The sequence below is a fragment of the Calidris pugnax genome, unplaced genomic scaffold (assembly GCF_001431845.1).
Source record: "Calidris pugnax isolate Ruff unplaced genomic scaffold, ASM143184v1 scaffold28, whole genome shotgun sequence".
NCBI lineage: Eukaryota > Metazoa > Chordata > Aves > Charadriiformes > Scolopacidae > Calidris > Calidris pugnax.
The window spans coordinates 471,889-487,260 of record NW_015090842.1 but is presented as its reverse complement, the minus strand read 5'-3'; the positions used below and the strand labels follow the sequence as shown (position 1 = coordinate 487,260).

Below are 15,372 nucleotides of genomic sequence, written 5' to 3'. Positions count from 1 at the left end.
GTCCGTGGGGCGGCCCGGCACCGCCCGGGGGCGGCAGCTTCCCCTCTCCCGCGGGGGAGGCCTCCCCTCCCGCCCTGGGGCCGGTGGGTGCCCCGCGCCGGCCCTCGGGGAGAAGCGGAGCCGGCGGGTCCCCCGTGGCTCCCCTCAGGGGCTGCGCGGGAAGCTCGGCCCGGCCCGGCCCGGCCCTCAGGGGGAGCGCGGCACCGGGCCGCCGGGGCCCAGCCGTTTCCTCGGGGGGGCTGGCCGGCCGGTGCCCCGAGGGAATCCGGTGAGATCGTGTTGTGTTCCCGCACTGATTGGCATCGTTTAATTGCTCCTGGGCTGTTAATTAACACCTGGTGCCGTGTTTCCCTCTCAGCCTGGCCGACCGGTGGTTTGCCTCTGAAGGACGTGGTGAGATACGGTAGAAAGAACAGCAAAGACAACAAGTAAATATTGTTCTCTTGGCAACAGAAATCATGGAAAATACATAAACTTCATAGATTATTAGTCAATTTTCCTTTCCAGACTTTTTTTTACAAAAGATGCTAAATGCTGGCAGATGAGGAAATACCTAGATCGTGTAGATTATGCACTGCTTCACAGCTGTGTGCTTATTATTATAAAATACTTTACTTTTTGTGGAGAAGAATGTTTTTTGGCTCTTAATATTTTGCAGCACTTTAGTTGCCATCACGTTAACTGTGCCTGAAGAGGCAGGTGTGCCCACACCTCCGGGGTCGGGGTCGCGGGACGTGTTCACAGCCCTGCCAGGGAGACGGGCTGCACCGCACGGGAGTGTGTCTGCGGTGGGGGGCTCTGAAAACCCCGCTTCGTAGGGGGAGCGAGTGTTCAACCAGTTCAGGTATGCACATGGTGAAAGCCATAGCGTGGAAAAAGTACTTTTTTTGTTTGTTCAAAAGCCGAGAAAAGGCAGCAGTGTGTGTGCTGCTCCGATAGCACGTGGACCCGCTTGGGAAGCTGTTTATGTCCCCAAAAGGAGCGGGAAGAATCAGATTTGTAAACACGGTTGCAGGGCTCAGCAATGTAGATATAATGATTTGTATTTGCCGTTTTTAGGGCTGGCTGATGTCGTGTGGGTGTTTTGTTGTTGTTTTTGTAAAGCCCTGTGGAAAACAAACCACATTTGCAGAAGAATTCTGAGGATTAGTCTGAGCAAACAGTTTTTCTCGGCTCATTACTGTGAAGATACTTTTCCTTGTCAGTCATCGAGTATTTGCTTTAACATCTCTAATGTTTTTGTCTTTCTCAGTTGAAACTGTTACATTTTCTGTGACAATGACTCACCCCTCTGTAGCTAAAGCGAAATCCCAGGTAAGCATTAAGCATTATCCTTTGCTCACAATAGTTAAGTGTGTGTGCTCTTAGAGCGCTCTCCTGGGCTTTTAGAGCACTTTGTGGCCATTCATTCATTAATCCTCATCAAAGAAAGCTGAAGAAAATAAAATAGACCAACTCATTCTCACAGAGTCTGATTATTTTAAACATTAAAGCTCACACGTAATTCCATGCACGTAAGAGGCTCGAGCTCTGGGTTGGCTCTGTGTCCTCTTACAGCAAAACCATCACACTGGCTACTTTAGTGTCTGCGGGGGAACTTTTATTTTTTTGCTCACAGTGTTACAGTAAAAATAGAGTATGATGGGAGCGATCTGAAAAGTAATCACAGAAACACATGGGCACCTGCTCCTGAGATGCAGCACTGAGGTACATGCTTTCCCTGCCTATTTCCAGGTGCGTGAAAGTTCCAGCACTTACAAAAATATTTAAGAGGTTCTCTGCAGCCTTCCACTTACAGCATGAAAACTGCTTTGTCGCTGTTTGAATCCTGCCTGTTGTGCCTGATTCCACTCTTTATGCGAGTTACCTCTGTCTTCAAGGACAATTGTTTTTTTTTGTCCCAAAATAAAAACCATACAAACACCCTTTAAACCATACAACTTAGCCTTAAAAAATGGGTTTTTCTGGAGGTGTTCAGGTCTCTCCCTCACGGATAAGCCTTTGCTGGATTTTTTTTACTTCAGACTTGCACATTTCTGTTACGTGTTTACTTTTCACACATGATGCTACTGGGTAGTTTTCCCCCCTGGTCTGACATCCGTGCCTCTGCATTCTCCTAGATGAAAAGCCAGTCATTTCCTTTCCAGTGATTTAGAAGACAGGAAAATAAAAGCATTTATATATTTAACAAGTGGAAATAAATGGGCCCCTTAGGTAAAAACACACATTCCAGGCTGTGATGTACAGCATGTTAATGTATTTGAGGGCAAATGCACTGAATTATAACAAAATCAAAGCTTTTCTTGGTAGCTGCTACCCCTATTCTCTTAACCTAGATGTGTTCAGAACTGGATAGAAGGACTCAGAATGTGATTGTGTTCCTTGTGACCACCAAGCAGGTGACATTCATTCAGGAACATCCCAGAAATACAGAGCCAGTAATAGAGGTTTTCCCTAATCATCTTACTGCGAACCTCCCCTCTCTTCAGAGCCCTTGCATTTTGGTTATTATGAGAATTACTTTTCGTGTTCAGGACTGACCTGCACCAAGACCAGACTCCTATTGTTAGAAATATAAATTTTGCAGAGCTGAGGTTATAGAAGCTTCAGAAAGCAGGAGGGTTCCTGAGTTTCATTTGTCAGGAATCTGGTTATATTGTGAAAAAACGAAATTCAGGAAGAAAAAGCATTATGAACGCCTCTGTCTATTGGTTTGAAAAAGCTTATACTTGTTAAGCACAGAATTTCTGAGTGTTTTTTCAATCCGATTTAATAAATGATAGAATTGTGCCTATTAATAGATGATTTGTCAGAGGTAGGCTTTGTAACTAGGTGAGGAGATGGCAGGGGACACATTGCTCGGTGGTGACCGCTATTTCGGTGTCGTACTCTGATTCCAGCGCTGACTCACTACAGCCTTGGAAAGTGGCAGCGCTTTTGTTCTAGAAAATGCTAAGTAAAGAAAGGAGCCATTCTGCTCTAATAGCAAACATCCATTTCATTGTAACACTGCCTGGAGTTCATTTACAAGAAAAATCCAATGCCTTTGTTCTCTCTCTCTATGCAGCTAATAAGTCTTGCAACTAAGTATTTCCAGTTTCTCCTTCTGCTGCTTCTAGTACTACCTCCCGTACTTGCAGTTATCCAAATATTAAAGTTATCCAGACGCCAGAATCACTGGTATTGGTTTCTGAAATGAGATTAACTCAATTACATGGGCAGAATGAAGGGGGCTTTTCTCAAATGGAAAAGGACAAAAGAAGAAAATAGGCAGCTGTTCCTCACGTCTTTGGTGATGGCAAAGGAGTCAGCTTGACACAGAGCTCTTACAGTGTTGGAGAAAACTAATATAGAGGTTATGGCTTCTGCTAGAAACCCAAGCTGTCACCTCTATAGGAGTCAGACTAGATGATCTCCAGAGGTCCCTTCCAACCCCATGTGACTCTGTTAGATGCCATGCTTCTCTCCAGCTCTTCCCATTGCCCCCACGGATTTAAGTGGAGGGCTGGTACTTTGTGCCTGATGGACTGGTTTCAGCTGCATAGAATCTGCACTAGTTGTGCCCTGAGACTGAATTCCTTAATTGCTGTGTTTTTGTTTCATGCCATCATCAGGAAGTTAATCAGAAGCTTTCACTTTTAGAATCAGCTAGCTGGATGGTAGAGGTGTGCCTGCCTGTGCAGGTCTCACTTGTTTGTATGTTACTCTGGTTAGAAGGCTGGGTCTTTAACAGTCGCATCCCAGAGGCTTCTCTTCTGTACCTACTAAATACTTGTTGAGGATAAATTTGATTTTTAGTGAAACTCTTACCCAGCCTCTGCTTATCCCTCGTGCTGTCAGGAAGGTGTGCTTCCAGCCGAGGCAGCTCAGGTTCTCCAATCCCGACCTTTCCCTGCACAAGGTGGTGCTTTGATCTGAGAAGGTGCCGCTACAGCAGTGGCCTCCGCAGGGGTTTGGAGGTTGGTGTCTTCTCAGTACCCCCAGTAATCCTTCCTCCTCTTGTGACAATTCTCTGCACATAAACGTGCTGTCACAAAAATGTGTGCTTTTTCAGAATTTAACATACAATTATATCTTACTCCCTCTTTGCGGTATTCCAGAGGGCTTCTCAGAAGATGACCAATGTATTCTGAGTAAATAAAGGTGCCCAGATACACATCAGTGTTCAATAGCCAAAAGACCCTTCAAAGTGAGCAAAGCAGGTGGAGTTACTCTCTGTGACCTTCCACATCAGAATGTGGAATTGGAAGCTTTCTTATAGGTATTTGAGTTTGAAAATACCAAGTGTGTCCTTGAGGAATGCCTGGTCTGGGAGGAGACTCTAGGTGTGTCGCATTGCCCCAAAGTGTTCAGATTTCTGGAAGAGCATCTAACGAAAAGGAGTGTCACGTTCCTTTATAGTTTTTTACAGGACTTTACAGTTTTTATCAACCTGTGTTTTTGTTTGAGTGTTCTCTGGCTTTGCTCTGGTGTCTAGTGAGCCAATTAAAATCGGTATAGCCAATGCTGTGGGTTTCACTGGGGCTTGGCTTTGAGTTTTACCTGAAAGTCTTCAGTAATTGTACTGAACAATGCCAACTGCCAGTCCTCTGGTACCTACAGTGTGACAGGGATTTGTAGGTGGCTGCTGGTCAGTATTGGGCTTTGCTGCCAAGTGTATGCACAGTGTTAGGTAAGGTGAGGCTGCGCAGCTACAGAGGAGGGAAAACAAAGTAGCTGAATGGATTGACAGGAAAATGCAACGTACTGTGTGTGTATACGTGAACATATAAAATCTGGTTCAAAAGAGACTTGTTAGAACTGAACAAGTCTGAGCGAGAATTAATGGCCCACACCTGGGAATACGAGGCGAATTCTCAAGTATCCAGGTTTAGTAACTGCCACACCTGTCCTATATTCCCAAAGCAGAAACGAGGTCTGCAGGGATTTAGATAGCTTAGCTTCTGAATGCTGGGTGTCGTGGCTGCCTTCCAAGGCACCATCAGTCACCGCATGAAAATCCCCACCCATAATTACTAGGGCATTTTTTGTCACGGGGTATACTCCAGTGAAGAACTTGACTTTATTCATACCATATCAAGAAGAGTAAATAGTTTCTGGCATGAATTTTATCCAGACTTGAAAATGGTTCTTCAGAACAGAAGCCTAAAATAAATACCCATCCAAAAAAGCAATGAAATTGGAGAAGTGTAGCTCTGTTTCTTCTTCAGTCTCATGGTGCTGGGAGAATGAGAACACAAACTTCTTTCTTATCAATAGCTTTATTATTCCCTGCAACCTACATGACTTCTGCAACGCCACATAAAGCTTCATGAACAGCCACTTGAAAAGAAACGGAGAGGTTGTCCCTGGCAGGGGACAGTCCACCTGAGGGTTTACTCTGCCTCACTTCTGTGCACAGAAGTGAGCAGAAAAGGGGTGAGTTATGCCTGGACCATGCAAAGTATGTGGGAGGAGGGTCTGAGACAGCGTGTGGGCAATGAGCAGCCCGTCTGTCACTGACCTCCTGCGGCCAACAGCCAGGAGAGTCCTGTGCTGGGTAATTGGTGACACTGACACTGTCGTCAGGCAAGTTTTGTCTGTCTCTTGTTCCCAACAGGAAAGAAGTCCTGAGCTCAGCAGTGCCACCCTTTTCCCAGGAAGCTGATTCTCCCCGTTTGGTGAGTTGACTGGTTTTCTTTTCTCTGCCTCCCGAAATGGGAGCACGTTCCAAAGCAGCAGAAGGGACAGCTCTGTGACTGCACACCTCCTGACCTGCTAGAGACTCCCCGAAGGACACAGCCATTACACTTGCAGGCACCTGAATAGCTCGGGCACAGTGAATTTACCAGGCACAATCGAGTTAGATTTCCATTGAATATAGACGTTGCAGCCAAATTTGTAGAAAAAGCCACTTTGGTAGTGTATCCCAGGGACAGGAGTGTCACTGGTGAAGGGCTCATCTGGTTTTCTCTCCTCTCAGCAGTAACTAGACCAGATTCCCCTCCAATAGTCAAGAGAAGCTTTGTGCTCCCTCCATCGTTAGCGTGTCCTTTGAGGTCATGTTTCTGCACCTCACCGGCCTTAAAACCCAACTCAGCAAATGTCTGTACGGAGGAAACTCCTCATTCTGGGTTGTTTAGCCGTTGTGTGGGGTTTTCCTGCATCAAGCACAATTTATTTGGTCAGAAGTTCTTACACAACTCAGGCACCAACTGAAATTATCAGGAATTTTGCCTGGGGAAAGAATTCAGGATCAGCAATATTACAGCAAAGTTGATGCTGGTGACTTACAGGGAGAGGAGCAGCCTGTCTGTGAAAATGTGGGACAAAAAAGAGTAACACACAAAGGAAAAGTTGGTGTGAACACAGAACACTTCAAAACATACTGACCCCACTCTCCAGGCTCCTGGGAATCGAGGTGACACCAGCAGCCTCTTGGCACAGACTGAGACTCGCTCTGCCGCTGCGCGGTGGCTTCCCTCAGGACTGGTTCTGTGCATTCCCTGTGTTTGCTGATCACACACATTCCAGAGAGGACAGTGCCGAGGTGTACATAGCCATAGAAACCTTCAAAGCACACGGCCGATGCGGTAGGAGCCACCACGGCTTGTCGGGGTGTTTGGGGCCCTCCTCCAGGGAGCACAGGCTGCTTTGAAGTCACCCACAGTCCCAGTGGAAGTGTGGTTTGGCAGGTGGAGAAAAGGACTTTGCTTACCAGGAAATGGAATTCTTTGAGGCACGTTGTTTGTGTGCACCTTCACCTCGCGTCCGACCTCTTCTTCCTCCTGTGTAAAGCCCTCTGAGGAGTGTCCCAGGGGCTGGTCTTTCCCTTGCTGTGGACGCAGCGAAGGCAGGGTGACTGCACAGGGCGTGCACACACTCCCAGCAGGAATATCACTCCCAGAGAATAGTGTATGGCATCAGGAGAGAACACTGCAGCATATTCTGAACATCTGTATGTCTTTGGCCTTCATCACTGCTCTGGCCGTAGGTTTAGTGTCTCCAGGCAGCTCTCCGACATTTCATCACACCAGCAGCACTCCTACAGGAAAACTGAAGAGCATGCATGCTTTTACTTTCTTTCTGAGTGTTTTTAAATAGATTTCTGGAAAGATTTTCAGTAGGTTTAAAATTTGATACAAGTCACATGTTCTGGTACTCTACCATCAGATGGATGTTTTCAGCCCTGACCAAAATATGTGGATCCAAGGAGTTAGACTCCTTGCGGTGCTGCCGGGCGGTTTTGGTGATGGCTCCGAGCCCGCTGGCACAAACAGGCACTGGGGCAAAGTCTGGCTTCCTGGAGACTGACTCCTGCACTTCCATAAAACAGAAGGGAACGGGACCCTCAAACTCTTATCAATGACATGCTGGGCTGGGTAAGTGATGTTTATTTCAGTTTATTGAATTCCCATGTGGTCTAGACCCTACCGTAAATGACTCTTGGTGACTTAAGTTAAATGTAAATGATCCCTAAGCCCTGCACTTAGTTCTATAAATACTTCCATCTACTAAGCCTTTCTAAAAGGCCCCAGAACTTTCATGCTGCTGGGGAATAGTCCCTTTTTTAACAGGAAATACTGGCCCATGACCAGCTGTGCTGTGTTACCCAACCCGAACACCAGCTGTGGTGTTTGGGGCAGCTCGTTTCTCTGACGGGGAGCAGGAGGGCTCTGTGCTGAGTGGCACTTTTCTGTCCTCCTCCAGCAGCTGAGCGTCTGGCTGCGGCTGGCCAGCATGGATTCTGGGGCACACAGGTATTTAAATCATGTTCCTTTTAAAACCATACGTTTTAGTAAAATTAAATCCAGTACTGGAGCACCCAACACTAAAAACATGTCACGTGAATTCTTTTTAGAACCGTGCAACTCATGTGATTAAAAATCTAGAGGTTTTGCCTGCTTTTAAAGAATATGGGAGTTATTTTTTCTAAAATTAAATTTTACTTTGCAATGTTAAATTTAGTTTTGTGTTGTATTTACCACGTTTATGTCACAAGTGTGAGCAATTTGTTCTGCTCATATTCCCCATTAATAGAATGATGTTGTTTGTTAAGGAATGTAGGATTTATGCTCATATTAATATGTTGCATGTAATTTGCATAAAATTAGCATCTAGTTTGTTTAGGCCTGAAATAATTATTCAGCATGAATAATTTAGAATCCAAAAACTTATTCCCATTTCCTATCTTTAATTACAGCTGTAGAAGGAAAAAAATTAGACATTTTTGCAGCACGGGAAGGCAGTTCATAGCTGGCTCATTCTGTGCTCAGAAGCACAAGGAGTTTGCAAAAACTTTTTGCAGACTCTGAGCCCTGGGCTCTCTCTGAGTGATGAGCTTTGATTTATCCACAGCTCCACTGTTTGCTGTATGGCCGGTCAGTGACAAGCCCTGGCTGCCTCCTGGCTGAAGGGCAGGGCCTTCTCAGCACTGCTTGGCCTGGGTTTGGGTACCAAAACATCTTGCCCACAGCCTGGCACTGTCACTGGCTTTTTACTTTCTGAAATATTATTGCAAACAAAATATCATTTTTATGCTTGCATAAAATGAATGAAAAAGATGACAGCTTCCTTCAAATGAAGTCTTCTGATTTTATTCATATAAATTCTGATAATATTTCTTTAAAGCACTCTGTAGCTCAGCCATCAGCTGCCTTTAAGAACTAAGCAGAAGGAATGGTTTGTTGGGAGCATCACAACTTGGGGTAGCCAGTCCCGTTCCCTCTGAAACTTTCAAATGTCCCTTAACCTCCCCACTTGAGTTTCTAGATTTTTATGGGACTGTGATCCTTTCAGGAAAAAACCTACTGATCGTTAGACTCACCTGGTTTGTGATTAACTCTTACTGCACTTAAGATAAAGACTCATTTTACCTGAAGCATAAGATCCCAGTTTGAACAGAGGAATGCCTTGTGGAACTGGTGTGGTGGTGAGCAATGTCTCCTTGTTTTTCTGCACAGAAGGTGCTGGACGTTGCTGCGTGCGGGCTCTCTCCGGTGGAGGCCAGAAGGAGAACAGGGGCTCCCTCAGCGGTGCCAGGGCCTCTCACGGATGTTTTCCAGTCACTTTGGGATCCCTGCAGGGGACGAAGGTTCCTCACGTCACCCACAGGGGCTGCAGTCCCGTGTTGGTGCAATGGTTATTCTTAGGAGAGTCAGGGAAATTCTGATGTCAGAAGTATGGCTGTTATCAGCGTGAAACTGATAACAGAACTGCCATCGTGTTCAAGCTGGGGCCGCCCCTGACTTGCTTCCTTCCTCTGAGCCTCTGTTCTTCCCGGTGCTGGGGGCTGCTTTGATCAGGGTTTGGATTCACTGGTGATGTCACCGAGTGACTCTAAGAACTTTGCAGAGCTTCCTCGTGAGTCCCTTCCCCCTCACTGCCTTTGACATTTTTCATTTAGCAGGCCAGCTCCTGCTTGGGTTACTCATGCCAGTAATCCCTGGGCTGGCAGGGGGATAATTAGAGAAAGCTGAGTTTAGCTCAATGGGGAGGTCAAGTTTTCAGACCCACGATGGGATCCACACCGAGCAGTAAAAGTGCTTTCTACTGGTGTGGAGTCAACACTTAAAAAAACCTGACGTTTTAAAACAAGTCAGCTGTGGCCCCAAACCATTCTGCCACTTAAGTCAAACGCTTTATGACGTTAATAAAAGAAGGGCTGTGCTAAATGTGTATTATCTTTATATTTCCAGGTCTTAGTCCTTAATTCCACAGATACTTTCAGCATCGGGTGTTCACAGGCTGGGAATCCAAACCCGTGAGCTGCTGGGCAGTGAGGCCAGGCCACCCTCTGACGTGTGAGTCACACAGCAGCTTTGAAGGAAGGGAAGTGTGAACAGCCTGCCAGAGCGGGGAGTTCTCTGGGAGACCTCATGCCATTCCCATCCCGCTGGAACCTGCCTTGGATTCTGCAATGTGTTTGTCCTGGGACGACAGCATGAGGCTTTTGTCTCCATACTGTACTACAGAACACAACTTTTTTACCACATTTTAACTCTATAGTTAATTTTGATCCTTGTAACAACCTCCTCTAAAGGATGAGAACATAGAACTTAATCCATGTCAGGGACTAACTTTTGTGACAGGATGTCATGTGCTAAAATACATAATTAAGAAATGGCATGACTGTTTTTATAAGCTGGTCTTCCTCTTCCTTTCCAGTCCCATTGCTCTCACTTTTCATATCTTGTTCTTCTGGTTATAAATTCTTTGTGTAGCAAAGGGCTGTTTTCTGTGCTTCTGGGAAGTGCCTAACATATTTTGATATTTCCATTTTATTTTTTTTTCAGATCCTCCCAGAGCAATGTCCACAGTGCAAACAAGAACTACTTAGAGTGATGAACCCTGAGCCATGCTGCACCATCTCCTGTTTGAAAGTCTTTTGAGGACAGCGAAAAGTAACAGCCAAGTGAGTGGCAAGGTTCCTCATCACTGAAGTTGCCATCTCAAAATGTATTAGTCCATCTTTGTAAATGTCCCTTCTGAAAAGCGGGTGATTGGGGATGGACTATACGTGGTCTCCTTACACATTACCCAAGTTATGCTTACCCAAATAAACCACTTTTTGCATTAATTTAACGGGTCTGAATAGTGTTACTGGACGAGTACATGGATATTTATAAAGGATATAGAATATTTGCATTAACAAGAGATTAATGCAAAGTCAGAACACATGTATAGCAGACAAACGCAGGTATTTTCTTCTTTCAGTGCTCACCCTTGTGTGCTCTGGAGCAGTGACCCACACGTGCTCAGCCTTAGCTGCTGCTTCAGTTAGTGTTGCAAATGAGTGGCTTTAGGAAGAGCTGATAGTCCTGGAACGCTTTGGGTATCAGGGTGGATGACTTGTATGAGTGAGGAGATGCTATTGCTCTAACAGGATTCTGTTAAATGTCAGGAGTTTGTTAAATACCAGGAGTTTGGGATACCAGAACTACCCTATTGCTACTCTGCTGCATAATGGTATGCCAGCTGAGGGGCTGCACCAGTTCCTGCTAAAATCAATGACAGTCTTTAATTCAATAGGGGTAGGGTCTAGAAAAAAAAAAAAAAGCTGGATTTCCTATATGCTTCCTTAAGGATACAATGGCAAAAATAAAAAAGAAAAGAATGACATTTTCTTGGCAGTTCACTTCAGAAATAAATTTATTACAAGATAAAACTTAATTTAACTTTTCCATATTAAAAAAAAAAATTAAAATAGCAAGGAAGTGTATGAAAAATAAAGTGTTTCATTTGTAGGGAAGAAGTAGTCAAACTTTTGCACTCAGGACATAGGAGATGAAATTCTCAGCTTTGCTACTTATTTCTGTGTGGCCTTGGCAAGTCATCCCTCTCCCGGCTCTCTAGCTGTGCAACAGAGAGTAACAGCACTGCTCCATCTCCCAGGGAGATGTCAGCAGGAATGAATTAAGATCCCGAGCTATTCGTGATGAGAGAAACCACTGAAGTTTGTAAGGTAGACAGAAAATTGGGAAGTAAACTCAAGTATGAAAGAAGGGAGGTTGTCGAGTCTGAGGTAGAAGATCAGAGAGAGAATGGGTGATTTGTGGATAGGCCAAGTGCTGACAAAGGGATACGGGCAGCATACCAGTTGCAGAACTGTAAAGAGGATTCGGGGAAATCTTGAGGCAAAGGAGATGGCCTAATCCTGCAGAAGGAAACAGTATGGTGAGAGGTGAGGAGCAATACTCTCACAGCCCCTGTTTTGTGGTATTTCAACTGTATGTTCTTTGGAACAGAACTTCATGCTGTATCTGAAAAGCATTTGGAATGTTCTGGGCACCATGAATATAGTCAGTGAAATATGGTCCTAACTATAAAAGAGAAACTGTGTATGTAATGGCTCATTGACCAAGCAAAAACTGAACATATAAAACACTTATAACTTCACAGGCTGGTTATACACAATTACAGGTGACAGGCTGGAGACAGATTGGGTTCTGAGCGCCGTTTGAGTGGAGGTGAGCCGTAATCGGACAAATGAAAGGGGAAAGATGCTCCCAGTCAGCTGCCTGGTAACTGCAAAGCCCTGAGCCCTCAGGAGAGGAGCCACAAGTCAGCAGAGCACAAGGACAGCAAGGGCTGGGGTCATGGTCATAGAGACCATGAAGACAAGGGCAATAATACCAGAAGGGAAAAGGAAGATCTCACGGATTGGAGTTGATTCACCTTGGAGCTGTTTCTCCAAAGGAGAAGAGCTGTAATGATAAGTAATTAAATCATCTGTCATTGGACCAAGCTGCACATCAAAACTGGTGATCAGTCACCAGCTGCCTTGCCCAGCTGAAGGGGAGGTGCGGGTTGACTTGTCGTACCATGCTGCAGGCTCATCCACCGGCCTCCGAGGCTTTGGCATATAAAGCCTTTTCCTTTGAAAATCGTCACGTGTGGCAGCTTTTATGTGAGTATCATGTTTCCCCTCCCTGGGGCAGAAAACAGGGGAGAGGGGAGAAGTTTGTGTTTTGTTCCACCACCAGAAGTAAGGGGGTAAATTGCCAGCTCTTTATTCGCCTCGGAAGCTGCTGCTGCTCCATCCCTGCCCGCTCCCCTGGTGCTCGGGGGGGCAGCTGAGGACAATGTCCCCTTGTCCCTTCCAGGAGAGCCTTACGGTCCTTTCTGCCCCATGGTGCCCCCCTCCCCGTCCTCGCCAGATCTCCTTCCCCCCACCCTCTGGCGGGTGGGACGAGGCTGGGCCGTGCTGGCACTCACCCCAAGGAGTTCTGCCTGCAGACGGGGCCTTCTGGAGCCCTGTCACTCACAGGGAAATAGTCTCGTTTAACAAGGTAGTAAAATAAGCGAGTAATAGCGCTGCGATTCTCGGCGGGGCAGCCTCGTGCTGTGTTCTGTACCTCATTCCAGGTTTGGGATGGGGAAGGCGAGCACCATGCTGCCCACACAGCCCCTCCAGCCTGGAGCCAGGTAGCCCATTGCACAGCCCGGGGGGGTCAGGGGCCCAAGAACAGCACAGGAGCCGAGTTCAGGCAAAATGGAGACATCTCAGTGTTCCCCTGCAATTAAAAACTCTTAACAGTGACAGAATTCACTTGTATAAAGCAGATTATTTACACTCCTCCACGGTTATGTTTTCCCACTCTGTTCCCTTCTCCACCAGCAGAAACCGGCACAGCTGAGGTTGTGTAAATGACTTTTGGTGCTGTTTTGAATCGTGGAGCTGTTCCCGTCTCCACAGCGAGACCCACGCTGAGATGGAAGAATAGCACCCTCAAGAGTTGACAGCCACGCTGCTCCGGGGATCCGTCCTCTGCACACACCTCCTTCCCCTTTTAGTGAATTCACTCCCCGACGTGTAAGTGAAGCACCCAGAACAGCCCTTTTCTCTTGACGTTAGTTTTGAAATATTTGGTACCAGGCACTCTTGGTGTGCGTGTGGAAATGTGCCTTTCTGCTCACTCAGCTTCTGAACCTTTTGTTTGCCTTCAAAGGAGGAGGGGCAACGAAGAATTGTCTTATTTGTCTAAGTCTGGGAACCTCATTTTATACCACATTAAAACAATTGGAACAGGAATTTATGTTTTCGTGTAAAAGGAGATTATTTAAAAGTTCTTAACTTAGATAAAAGGGGTCTATGTAAAAAAAAATTACTCAGCAAACCTGTCTTTAAATTGTGGGGACTTGTTCGTTAATTACAGTAATTAGGAATGGAATCTGATCCTAAACTTTCTGATTTACTTTGAGTTTCTTTTAATATGTGGTTAGGCCTTAATTGCAGAATGATTATAAAATGTGAGAGCGTTTTAAGAGCGGAGAGGCGTAGGTATTGTTGTTAAATGACAGCCTCAGTTACACGCTCCGGCTGTTCAGGCAGCACCGGCCTTGTCTTTTAATGCCCACGGCCTGTTCCCTCTCTGCCGGCTTCGGGCTGGGATCAGGCCCTTCCAAAACCCCCAGAACAAGCTGCTCACCAGGCACTGCTCCGGGTTGTGTCTCTCCCAGCAGGCACCAAGCACAGCTCTGGGTTTGTCCCTTTTCTGTGAGGGGGTTCCCTCGAGTGGAACGAGCAGAACCGGGACAGTCGGGTGCAGTCGGGGACGTTTCTCTCTCCACTCAGAGGGATCCAGGACTCACTCTTTCCCCTGTACGTGGCTCTGCCAGCTCTGCTCACTGCTGTTTGGGCTGTGGGGACAGGGCTCCAGCTCCCCGTGGGCACCTTCTCTCTCCACTCAGAGGGATCCAGGACTCACTCTTTCCCCTGTACGTGGCTCTGCCAGCTCTGCTCACTGCTGTTTGGGCTGTGGGGACAGAGCTCCAGCTCCCCGAGGGCACCCAAACACCCCTGGGAGGCACCGCTGCGCCTCTGAGCCAGCGTGTTTCATTGCAGACAGCACTGACTGTGTCTAAAACCCAAACACCCCTGGGAGGCACCGCTGCGCCGCCAAGCCAGCGTGTTTCACTGCAGACAGCACTGACTGTGTCTAAAAAGAATTCAGGATTGATTTTTTTTTTTTTAATCTGCTGATAGCAGAAGGTGAAACGTATTTTTTTTTTTTTTATCTGCTGATAGCAGAAGGTGAAACTTATATTCTGTAGTCTGTAAATTAATCTGTTTCCCTGTTGTAATTACAGAACCCATTCTCCCGAGAGGATACGAGAGTGCAAAGCCAACCGACTGCTGGTGGGACAGAGGTCTGTGTGTGCCTCCTGCCAGGCCAAGCCATGGCGTCCTGGTACGTGGGCATTTTGTTCCCTGTTTAAGACTTTGTTGATTATTTTTAATCGCAAGGAACCTGTCAATCCCTTTCTGAGCAAGGAATTTACTGTCCCGAATTTCGGGTTTACCAGAACATCCAGGACTAAGAATTACAGCAATTTATGCATTTATTTTCCTCCGGCCGTTGCTGGGTTTGAATCGCTTTTCCCTGCAGACCTTCCTGCAGCGATGTCAGGCCTGGACCCGCTCCCACGGCGTGTCCCGGGGGGTCCCCCGGTGCCGCTGGGCGCCGCAGCCCCCGGAGAGCCCCCGGAGCTCCGCACCGGAGCTGCGCCCGGGTTATTGCGGTAACGGCGGGGGGTCGGTCCGTGCCCGGCACCGGCCGCGACTGCCGTGTGCGCCTCGGGGAGAGCGCTGGTTAAATCTACCGGCCCGGTCCGGGCGGGGAGCGAGGGGGACTCCGCGCCGCTCCCTGCCCTTCCGCATCGCACCGTACCGCACCGCACCGCTGGCCCGCGGGGGGGCCGTCCCGGAGGGCAGCTCCTCAGAGCTCGGCGGCCCCGGCCCATCGCCACCGAGCGGGGCAGGGGACCCCTCCGCCAGCCCCGAGGTCTCCGCCAGCCCCGGGCGGAACCCAGCGCCGCTTGGGGCCGGGCCCCGTGGGTCCCGCCGCCACCGGGGGAGCCCCGCGGCTGAAGCGGGGATGCGGCGCGCCC

General features: G+C 47.4%; 1 long non-coding RNA gene across 11 annotated transcripts; it reads left to right on the top strand.

The window, feature by feature from the left end:
• The first annotated feature begins 47 nt into the window (after positions 1–47).
• LOC106888352 lies at positions 48–14,852 on the top strand. 11 transcript variants are annotated; one of them, XR_001412095.1, is made up of 9 exons: positions 48–428; positions 659–844; positions 1,253–1,314; positions 5,600–5,660; positions 7,153–9,782; positions 10,275–10,393; positions 11,902–12,388; positions 13,103–13,294; positions 14,572–14,852. It is a non-coding gene; the product is annotated as an uncharacterized LOC106888352 (long non-coding RNA). The 11 variants fall into 11 exon arrangements; XR_001412097.1 differs by having other exon boundaries at positions 11,881–12,388; XR_001412104.1 differs by lacking the exons at positions 11,902–12,388; positions 13,103–13,294; positions 14,572–14,852 and having other exon boundaries at positions 7,153–7,361; positions 7,690–7,739; positions 8,779–9,782; positions 10,275–10,559.
• The last annotated feature ends 520 nt before the right edge of the window (positions 14,853–15,372 follow it).